The sequence below is a fragment of the Oncorhynchus kisutch genome, linkage group LG17, assembly GCF_002021735.2.
Source record: "Oncorhynchus kisutch isolate 150728-3 linkage group LG17, Okis_V2, whole genome shotgun sequence".
Lineage (NCBI taxonomy): Eukaryota > Metazoa > Chordata > Actinopteri > Salmoniformes > Salmonidae > Oncorhynchus > Oncorhynchus kisutch.
In genome coordinates this window covers 88,600,270-88,612,465 of record NC_034190.2, presented here as the reverse complement: position 1 = coordinate 88,612,465, position 12,196 = coordinate 88,600,270, and positions in this window count along the sequence as shown.

Below are 12,196 nucleotides of genomic sequence, written 5' to 3'. Positions count from 1 at the left end.
GAAGAAGGTACTCTGATCAGATGAGACTAAAATTGAGCTTTTTGGCCATCAAGGAAAACGCTATGACTGGCACAAACCCAACACCTCTCATCACCCCGAGAACACCATCCCCACAGTGACTGGTGGTGGCAGCATCATGCTGTGGGGATGTTTTCCATCGGCAGGGACTTTGAAATTGGTCAGAATTGAAGGAATGATGGATGGCGCTAAATACAGGGAAGTTCTTGAGGGAAACCTGTTTTAAGTCTTCCAGATATTTGAGACTGGGACGGAGGTTCACCTTCCAGCAGAACAATGATCCTAAGTACACTGCTAAAGCAACACTCGAGTGGTTTAAGGGGAAACATTTAAATATCTTGGAATAGCCTAGTCAAAACCCAGACCTCAATCCAATTGAGAATCTGTGGTACGACTTAAAGATTGCTGTACACCAGCAGAACCCCTCCAACTTGAAGGAGCTGGAGCAGTTTTGCCTTGATGAATGGACAAAAATTACAGTGGCTAGATGTGCCAAGCTTATAGAGACATATTCCAAGAGACTTGCAGCTGTAATTTGCTGTTAAAGGTGGCTCTACAAAGTATTGACTTGGTGGGGGGTGAATAGTTATGCACGCTCAAGTTTTCTGTCTTATTTCTTGTTTGATAAATATGTTGCATCTTCAAAGTGATTGGCAGGTGTGTAAATCAAATGATACAAACCCCTTGAAAATCAATTTTCATTCCAGGTTGTATGGCAACAAAATAGGAGAAATGCCAAGGGGGGTGAATACTTTCGCAAGCCACTGTAAACACTATAGTTCATGAAGCCTACAGGTTTCAGACTGCTATGGACGTAAACACTATAATCCATGTTCCCTACAGGTTTCAGACCTGAACACTATAGTCAATGTTCCCTACAGTTTTCAGACCTGAACACTATAGTCCATGTAGCCTACAGGTTTCAGACTGCTTTGTACCTAAACACTGTACCCAGCTGACAACGAACATTCCCACAACTTTAGAAAACGAGTCTCATTAGGTCATTAAATTATGTTTTTCATACGAATGTTCCTGTGATGTGCAAGGAATGTTTTCAAAAGACAATACATTTGAATGTCCAATAGAACGTGGTTACCATGTTCTCAGAACTCAATATTTCCCCAATTGTTTTATTTATTACACATCAAGGCCCTGCTTGGTGAACCACTGATCCACTCATAGCTATTTGTCTGTTGTCAAGGAGACTCACACACACGCTTTTAACATACTGTTTTCAACAAACATATTTGATACATTTTGACAAACGTGATTACATAGTGCATGTTCATTTTTTACATAATTATTCTCACCTGGGATTTGATCTCACAACCTCTTGGTTCATCGTACTCTGATCTTCCTGCTTTGCCTCCATGTTGGGTCTCAGTTAATCTGACTATTCTCCCATAATTTATTTGATATACTTATTTCAACTATTTAATGGCTTTCTGTATAATTGTCTAACTTTGGGTCATTTTAACCTGTATTAAATGAAACACTAGTATGATTATTAAAATATTTTCTCGAGTGTATTTTCAACAGAGCTGAGATTCCACCTATCAGGTTGTTTCAGATCAAATGCCTAGGGAGGAGGGGTTAAGGTTTCTTCAGGACAGGGCTATACTGGCCCAATAAGTACATGTCCTAGAGATGTCCCTTACTGGGGTAGTGGTTAGGACTTTCATCATTGGTGCTGGTGGCCTGGGTTTGAGACCCTCTAATAGCAGTTATATATTGGTACAACACACCTCTCTGATCTAAGGAGTTTCTCATTGAAAAGGGAGTCTGTAAGTTGAGCACCAACTATGACTGCTTTTCCTTCACCTCCTGTTCAGTATTCATTCTATAAAGATGAGCATCATGGTTTTCTGGAAATCTACTATATCATTCAAGTTCTAAAATGGATGCAGCAACTGCAGATGTCTCCTTTAACAAAGTATTTCTGTGACTGGTCCCAAGTTATTCTGTTGCAGAGTGTATTTATCCACATTAAAACTTGGAGACGGAACTCTGTTGTTTTGGTTTAACTGACATCATCGTTGCTTAAATGGTCAATTTGAGAAAGTAAAGACATGCGGCTGTAAATATAGAATATGAAAATGACATTAACGTATATTGCTAAGAATGTGACAGTACCCTACCCCCTCCTCACTAGATCTGAAACAACTTGATAGGTGGAAGCAATAGGGTGAATGCACTGAAGTAAATCTCAGCTGTGTTAAAACTACACTCAATAAATGCTTTTATTGATCAAAGTGATTCAGGAGTATTATTAAAACAGGTTAATATGCCTCACCAACATTGGACAACTATACACAAAAGCCCTTCAGTAAATCAAATCAAGGATGAGAGCTATATGGTTAAGAGGAATCTGAGATAAGTGTCTTTTAAAGTTTCTAACCCTCATTGGTGTCAGCCAGTTTTATCTTGTATTCTTTTGAATTTAGCAACATGAATTCGAGTACTATATGCACTGACCTAAAATATAAACGCAACATGTAAAGTATTGGTCCCATGTTACATGAGATTAAATAAAAGATCCCAGAAATCTTCCATTCGCACAAAAAGATTATTTCTCTCAAATTTTGTTTACATCCCTGTTAGTGAGCATTTCTGCTTGGTCAACATAATTCATCCACCTGACAGGTCTGGCATATCAAGAAGCTGATTAAATGGCATTAAAATGTGCAGTTTTGTCATACAACACAATGCCACACGTCTGAAGTTTTGAAGAAGCATGCAATTGGCATGTTGTCTGGAGGAATCTCCACTAGTGCTGTTGCCAGATAATTTCATGTTAACTTCTATACCATAAACCGGCACCAACATAATTTTAAGGAATTTGGCAGTACGTCCAACTGGCCTCAACTGCAGACCATTTGTATGGTGTCGTGTGGGTGAGCAGTTTGCTGATGTGAACGTTGTGAACAGAGTGCCCCATGGTTGCAATGGGGTTATGGTATGGGCAGGTACAAGCTATGGACAAAGAACGCAATTGCATTTTATCGATGGCAATTTGAATACACTGTGACGAGATCCTCTGGCACCATTGTCATGCCATTCATCAGTCTCTATCATCCCATGTTTCAGCATGATAATGCACGGCCTCATTGTCACAAAGATCACAATTGTACACAATTGCTGGAAGCTGAAAATGTCCATAGCCTGCATACTCACATTGAGCATGTTTGGGATGCTCTGGATCTGTGCGTATGACAGCGTGTTCCAGTTCCCGCCAATATTCAGCAATTTCGCACAGCCATTGAAGAGGACTGGGACAACATTCCACAATCAACAGCCTGATCAACTCTGCAAAGGAGATGTGCCCCGCTGCATGAGGGAAATGGTGGTCATACCAGATACTGACTCTGTGACTAGAGGTCGGCCAATTATGATTTTTCAACACTGATACCGATTATTGGTGGCAAAACGTATATTCTTTCAGTGAAATACGGAACCGTTCCATATTTTATCTAACGGGTGGCATCCCTAAGTCTAAATATTGCTGTTACATTGCACAACCTTCGATGTTATGTCATAATTATGTACGATTCTGGCAAATTAATTACGGTCTTTGTTAGGAAGAAATTGTCTTCACACAGTTCGCAACGAGCCAGGCAGCCCAAACTGCTGCATTTACCCTGACTCTGCTTGCAAGGAACGCAAGAGAAGTGATACAATTTCCCCAGTTAAAATAAATTAATGTTAGCAGGCAATATTAACTAATTATGCAGGTTTAAAAATATGTACTTGTGTATTGATTTTAATGAAAGGCATTGATGTTTATGGTTAGGTACACATTGGTGCAACAACAGTGCTTTTTTGCGAATGCGCTTGTTAAATCATCACCCTGTGATTCAATGATAAATGAACAGGCACCATATCGATTATATGCAACGCAGGACAAACTAGATAAACTAGTAATATCATCAACCATGTGTAGTTATAACTAGTGATAATGTTAAGATTGATTGTTTTTTATAAGATAAAGTTTAATGCTAGCTAGCAACTTACCTTGGCTTCTTGCTGCCCTCGCGTAACAGGTAGTCAGCCTGCCACGCAGTCTCCTCGTGGAATATAATCGGCGACAATTGGTGTCCAGAAATGCTGATTACCGATTTGTTATGAAAACTTGAAATCGGCCCTAATTAATCGGCCATTCAGATTAATCAGTCGACCTCTATCTGTGACCAACAGATGCATATCTGCATTTGTATTTGTATTTATTATGGATCCCCATTAGTTCCTGCCAAGGCAGCAGATACTCTTCCTGGGGTTTATTATGGATCCCCATTAGTTCCTGCCAAGGCAGCAGCTACTCTTCCTGGGGTTTATTATGGATCCCATTAGTTCCTGCCAAGGCAGCAGCTACTCTTCCTGGGGTTTATTATGGATCCCCATTAGTTCCTGCCAAGGCAGCAGCTACTCTTCCTGGGGTTTATTATGGATCCCCATTAGTTCCTGCCAAGGCAGCAGCTACTCTTCCTGGGGTTTATTATGGATCCCCATTAGTTCCTGCCAAGGCAGCAGCTACTCTTCCTGGGGTTTATTATGGATCCCCATTAGTTCCTGCCAAGGCAGCAGCTACTCTTCCTGGGGTTTATTATGGATCCCCATTAGTTCCTGCCAAGGCAGCAGCTACTCTTCCTGGGGTTTGTTATGGATCCCCATTAGTTCCTGCCAAGGCAGCAGCTACTCTTCCTGGGGTTTATTATGGATCCCCATTAGTTCCTGCCAAGGCATCAGCTACTCTTCCTGGGGTTTATTATGGATCCCCATTAGTTCCTGCCAAGGCAGCAGCTACTCTTCCTGGGGTTTATTATGGATCCCCATCAGTTCCTGCCAAGGCAGCAGCTACTCTTCCTGGGGTTTATTATGGATCCCCATTAGTTCCTGCCAAGGCAGCAGCTACTCTTCCTGGGGTTTATTATGGATCCCCATTAGTTCCTGCCAAGGCAGCAGCTACTCTTCCTGGGGTTTATTATGGATCCCCATTAGTTCCTGCCAAGGCAGCAGCTACTCTTCCTGGGGTTTATTATGGATCCCTATTAGTTCCTGCCAAGGCAGCAGCTACTCTTCCTGGGGTTTATTATGGATCCCCATTAGTTCCTGCCAAGGCAGCAGCTACTCTTCCTGGGGTTTATTATGGATCCCCATTAGTTCCTGCCAAGGCAGCAGCTACTCTTCCTGGGGTTTATTATGGATCCCCATTAGTTCCTGTCAAGGCAGCAGCTACTCTTCCTGGGGTTTATTATGGATCCCCATTAGTTCCTGCCAAGGCAGCAGCTACTCTTCCTGGGGTTTATTATGGATCCCCATTAGTTCCTGCCAAGGCAGCAGCTACTCTTCCTGGGGTTTATTATGGATCCCTATTAGTTCCTGCCAAGGCAGCAGCTACTCTTCCTGGGGTTTATTATGGATCCCCATTAGTTCCTGCCAAGGCAGCAGCTACTCTTCCTGGGGTTTATTATGGATCCCCATTAGTTCCTGCCAAGGCAGCAGCTACTCTTCCTGGGGTTTATTATGGATCCCCATTAGTTCCTGTCAAGGCAGCAGCTACTCTTCCTGGGGTTTATTATGGATCCCCATTAGTTCCTGCCAAGGCAGCAGCTACTCTTCCTGGGGTTTATTATGGATCCCCATTAGTTCCTGCCAAAGCAGCAGCTACTCTTCCTGGGGTTTATTATGGATCCCCATTAGTTCCTGCCAAGGCAGCAGCTACTCTTCCTGGGGTTTATTATGGATCCCCATTAGTTCCTGCCAAGGCAGCAGCTACTCTTCCTGGGGTTTATTATGGATCCCCATTAGTTCCTGCCAAGGCAGCAGCTACTCTTCCTGGGGTTTATTATGGATCCCCATTAGTTCCTGCCAAGGCAGCAGCTACTCTTCCTGGGGTTTATTATGGATCCCCATTAGTTCCTGCCAAGGCAGCAGCTACTCTTCCTGGGGTTTATTATGGATCCCCATTAGTTCCTGCCAAGGCAGCAGCTACTCTTCCTGGGGTTTATTATGGATCCCCATTAGTTCCTGCCAAGGCAGCAGCTACTCTTCCTGGGGTTTATTATGGATCCCCATTAGTTCCTGCCAAGGCAGCAGCTACTCTTCCTGGGGTTTATTATGGATCCCCATTAGTTCCTGCCAAGGCAGCAGCTACTCTTCCTGGGGTTTATTATGGATCCCCATTAGTTCCTGCCAAGGCATCAGCTACTCTTCCTGGGGTTTATTATGGATCCCCATTAGTTCCTGCCAAGGCAGCAGCTACTCTTCCTGGGGTTTATTATGGATCCCCATTAGTTCCTGCCAAGGCAGCAGCTACTCTTCCTGGGGTTTATTATGGATCCCCATTAGTTCCTGCCAAGGCAGCAGCTACTCTTCCTGGGGTTTATTATGGATCCCCATTAGTTCCTGCCAAGGCAGCAGCTACTCTTCCTGGGGTTTATTATGGATCCCATTAGTTCCTGCCAAGGCAGCAGTTACTCTTCCTGGGGTCCAAACACATTAAGGCACTTACATTACATATAAAACTAAAGATAAAACTATACATCATATAACATTATTACACCACTATATATTGTTGTGTCTTTGGTATCATTAAACTGAAGATGAATCTTTATCAAATAACTCTCTGTAATTATTATTACGCGATTAAACTGATTAATCATGTAACTGTAATTAACTAGGAAGTCGGGGCACCAAGGAAAATATTCAGATTACAAAGTTATAATTTTCCTAATATAACTTTACAGATATTTTCATATCTGATCAATTAGTCTTCTGATTAATGACTTATTCTTTATTTTACCTCACGTTAGTCTCCTTCCAAACATCGTAAAGTCTTGGTTATCTGCACGAACCCAGTCTTCACTATGAGTCATCCAACACAGTTGATAATTATAACAATTGAAATGCTAATCCTTTGCACATGAACGCTCACTCATTCAGGAACAATTGCAATCAATATATATATTTACGCTCAGTGTGTCGTCAGGATCTCTGTTGAAAAGTTAGACTCTCCAACAGAAACTGTCTGCCTTCTCGCTCTCTCTCTCTCTCTCTGCTGTGGTTAGAATGGATAGGTCAGAGTGACATTTATTCATGTCATTATAGAATAGATGTTTCGGCGGTTGTCGTTCTTCACATTCAATGATACTGAATTCCTAGCTGCAGACTAGTGATTAATATCAGACTTGTTCTTATTCTGTCGGTATCGATAGTCTAAGAGTTTAACCATGTGGTATGGTTAAAAGATTCAGCCATCTACTCAAACCTTGGCCCTCTCGTTATCGAGGTAAGCTGGCCTGCAACCTTTGTCCTCTCGTAACTGAGAGAAACATGGTCTGGTGATAGAAAACCCAGGTGGGGGTTTTATTCGGGACATCGAAAAGGGCTGTCTCACGACGCCGGTCCTGTCTGTGCTCCTAGGGGCGTGCCAAGGACTTAGTGAAACTTTTGGAGTTTCCTTCATTAAACAGTCCAAAATCACATTACACAATTTCACAAACAGTTCCATCCTCACTCATTCATTTTATACAACAATTAGATGTAAGCCTCATTACTGAGGATATTGTATAAACAGAGTTATGGTAATGTGGCTGTATTGTCTCCCATGAGCTTCCCCAAACGGACCAGTTCGTAGCTGGATTCTTCACTGATCTTTTATACCTTCTCCAGAACATAAATGTTGTTCGGTTCTCCAGTTCTGTGAGGTGGAAGAAATTCCTTTGTTCTCTCTATGAAACTCACTCTTTCTCTATACTGTGGCCATGAGGAGATAATCTCCTCCAGGAATTTACGACCTCTCTCTGACCACAGCAGCCTGGGTGTAGGAGACAGGGGGGTAGGGGGATGGTGCATAGAAAAGGGCTGGTGCAGAGGGAGGGGTGCTCGCTGTACCCAAAGAGGGCAACGCCATGACAATATCTACAATACAAAATGTATAATACCACTGTACAACAATATTACAATGTACGTGTGTGGAGAGTGCGTGTGCTAGCGCTTGTGTGCGTATGTGTGTGTCTGTACCTGTGTGTGTATCTCTTCACAGTCCCCGCTGTTCCATAAGGTGTATTTTTAATCTAATTTTACTGCTGCATCAGTTACCTGATGTGGATTCGAGTTCCATGTAGTCATGGCTCTATGTAGTACTGTGCACCTCCCCTAGTCTGTTCTGGACTTGGGGACTGTGAAGAGACCTCTGGTGGCATGTCTTGTGGGGTATGCATGGTTGTCTGAGCTGTGTGCTAGTAGTTTAGACAGACACCTCTGTGCATTCAGCTTGTCAACACTTCTTACAAAAACAAGTAGTGATGAAGTCAATCTCTCCTCCACTTTGAGACATGAGATTTTGACATGTCATTAATGTTAGCTCTCCGTGTACTTTTAAGAGCCAGCCGTGCTGCCCTGTTCTGAGACCATTGTGATTTTCCTAAGTCTCTCTTTGTGTCACCTGACCACACTACTGAACAGTAGTCCAGGTGCCACAAAACTAAGGCCTGTAGGACCTGCCGTGTTGATAGTGTTGTTAAGGTAGAAACTAGGGCCTGTAGGACCTGCCTTGTTGATAGTGTTGTTAAGAAGGTAGAAACTAGGGCCTGTAGGACCTGCCTTGTTGATAGTGTTGTTAAGAAGGCAGGGCACCACTTTATTACGGACAGACTTCTAGCCATCTTAGCTACTGTTGTATCAATATGTTTTGACCATGACAGTTTAAGCAATTTTTTTCAGAATGTTTCTTTGGAACCATAAGGTGATGGACAAATGATACACAGAAATGGTCTTGTCTAGAACATTAGTCTTACATTCCGAGGACATGGTAACCGTGTTCTGTGTTCTGATTGGTGGGACGTTGATGGAATATCAACCCTCAGAACTGGACACGTCACATAAAACACATCTCGAACGTTGTTGTTTATTCTGAGAACATTCTAGATTTCGTATATATGTACAGATTTCGTGCATTCAGAAAGTATTCAGACCCCTTGACTTTTTCCACATTTTGTTACGTTACAGTCTTATTCTAAAATTGACTAAATTGTTTTTTTCCTCTCCTCAATCTACACACAATGACAAAGCAAAAACAGGTTTAGACATTTTTGCAAATATATATATTTTTTTTACTGAAATTTCACATTTACATAAGTATTCAGACCCTTTACTCAGTACTTTGCAGACGCACCATTGGCAGCAATTACAGCCTTGAGTCTTTTTGGGTATGACGCTATAAGCTTGGCACGCCTGTATTTGGGGAGTTTCTCTGTTCGATCTGGTCCAAGTCCGGGCTCTGGTATGGACACTCAAGAACATTCAGAGACTTGTCCAGAAGCCACTCCTGCGTTTTCTTGACTGTGTGCTTAGGGTTGTTATGCTGTTGGTAGATGAACCTTCGCCTCAGTCTGAGGTCCTGAGGGCTCTGGAGCAGGTTTTCATCAAGGATCTCTGTACTTTGCTCAGTTCCTGCCGCTGAAAAACATCCTCACAGCATGATGCTGCCACCACCATGCTTCACTGTAGCGATTGTGCCAGGTTTCTTCCAGTCGTGACTCTTGGCATTCAGGCCACAGAAATCTTGGTTTCATCAGACCAGAGAATCTTGTTTCTCATGGTCTGAGAGTCTTTTAGGTGCCTTTTGGCAAATTCCAAGTGGGTTGTCATGTGCCTTCTACTGAGGAGTGGCTTCCATCTGGCCACTACCATCAAGGCCTGATTGGTGGAGTGCTGCAGAGATGGTTGTCCTTCTGGAAGGTTATCCCATCTCCACAGAGGAACTCTGGAGCACTGTCAGTGACCATCGGGTTCATGCTCACTTCCCTGACCAGGGACTTTCTCCCCGATTGCTCAGTTTGGCCGGGTAGCCAGCTCTAGGAAGAGTCTTGGTGGTTCCAAACTTCTTCCATTTAAGAATAATGGCCACTGTGTTCTTGACGACCTTCAATGCTGAAGAATTGTTTTTGCTACATTTCCCCAGTTCTTTGCCTCGACACAAATCAAATCAAATTTTATTGGTCACACACACATGGTTAGCAGATACTAATGCGAGAGTAGCAAAATGCTTGTGCTTCTAGTTCCAACAGTGCAGTAATATCTAACAAGTAATCTAACAATTACCCAACAACTACCTAATACACACACATCTAACAAGTAATCTAACAATTACCCAAGAGCTACCTTATACACACAAATCTAACAAGTAATCTAACAATTCCCCAACAACTACCTAATACACACACATCTAACAAGTAATCTAACAATTACCCAACCTAATACACACACATCTAACAAGTAATCTAACAATTCCCCAACAACTACCTAATACACACACATCTAAAGGGGTTAATGAGAATATGTACATACAAGTATGTGGATGAGCGATGGCCGAGCGGCATTGGCAAGGTGCAGTAGATGGTATAAAAGACAGTATATACATGTGATATGAGTAATGTAAGATATGCAAACATGATTAAAGTGCCATTATTTAAAGTGCCATTTAAAAAATAAAAAATAAAATGTATCTGTTATTTTACCAGGTAAGTTGACTGAGAACATGTTCTCATTTACACATAACGACCTGGGGAATAGTTACAGAGGAGATGTAGGGGGATGAAAGAGCCAATTGTAAACTAGGGATTATTAGGTGACCGTGATGGTTTGAGGGCCAGATTGGGAATTTAGCCAGGGCATTGCTTAAAGTGTCCAGTGATTGGGTCTCAGTGTAGGCAGCAGCTTCTCGGAGTTAGTGGCTGCTATTTAACAGTCTGATGGCCTTGAGATAGAAGCTGTTTTTCAGTCTCTCGGCCCCAGCTTTGATGCACATGTACTGACCTCGTCTTCTGGGTGGCTCGGGTAGTTGTTGTCATTGATGATATTTTTGGCCTTCCTGTGACATCGGTGGTGTAGGTGCCCTGGAGGGCAGGTAGTTTGCCCCCAGTGATGCGTTGTGCAGACCTCACCCTCTGGAGAGCCTTACAGTTGTGGGCGGAGCAGTTGCCGTACCAGGAGGTGATACAGCCCGACAGGATGCTCTCGATTGTGCATCTGTAAAGGTGCTGCTGCACCTTCTTCACCACTCTGTCTGTGTGGGGGGACCATTTCAGTTTGTCCGTGATGTGTACGCCGAGGAACTTAAAACTTTCCACCTTCTCCACTACTGTCCCTTCAATGTGGATAGGGGGGTGCTCCCTCTGCTGTTTCCTGAAGTCCACGATCATCTCCTTTGTTTTGTTGACATTGAGTGTGAGGTTATTTTCCTGACTCCACACTCCGAAGGCCCTCACCTCCTCCCTGTAGGCCGTCTCGTTGTTGTTGGTAATCAGTCCTACCACTGTAGTGTTATCTGAAAACTTGATGATTGAGTTGGAGGCGTGCGTGGCCACGCAGTCGTGGGTGAACAGGGAGTACAGGAGAGGGCTCAGAACGCACCCTTGTGGGGCCCCAGTGTTGAGGATCAGCGGGGTGGAGTTGTTGTTACCTACCCTCACCACCTGGGGGGGCCCCCGTCAGAAAGTCCTGTTCCCAGTTGCACAGGGCAAGGTCGAGACCCAGGGTCTCGAGCTTGATGATGAGTTTGGAGGGTACTATGGTGTTAAATGCTGAGCTGTAGTCGATGAACAGCATTCTTACATAGGTATTCCTTTTGTCCAGATGGGTTAGGGCAGTGTGCAGTGTGGTTACGATTGCATCGTCTGTGGACCTATTGGGGCGGTAAGCAAATTGGAGTGGGCCTAGGGTGTCAGGTAGGGTGGAGGTGATATGGTCCTTGACTAGTCTCTCAAAGCACTTCATGATGACGGAAGTGAGTGCTCCGGGTTGATAGTCATTTAGTTCAGTTGCCTTAGCTTTCTAGGGAACAGGAACAATGGTGGCCCTCTTGAAGCATGTGGGAACAGCAGATTGTGGGAACAGGATTGATTGAATATGTCCGTAAACACACCAGCCAGCTGGTCTTCACATGCTCTGAGGATGCGGGTGGGGATGCCGTTTGGGCCGGCAGCCGTTTGGGCCGGCAGCCTTGCGAGGGTTCAGGTCCATAGCAGTCTGTAGGCTACATGGACTTTAGTGGTTTTATTCCTTAATTGTCTTGTTTTATGTTGTATTTGTTTGTTTGTTCGTTTTTTGTTTGTTTGTCTGTGTGTTTTTTTACAGGCTCTAGGTGTGTCTGGCAGTGGGGAGGCAGAGAGGAGCCTGG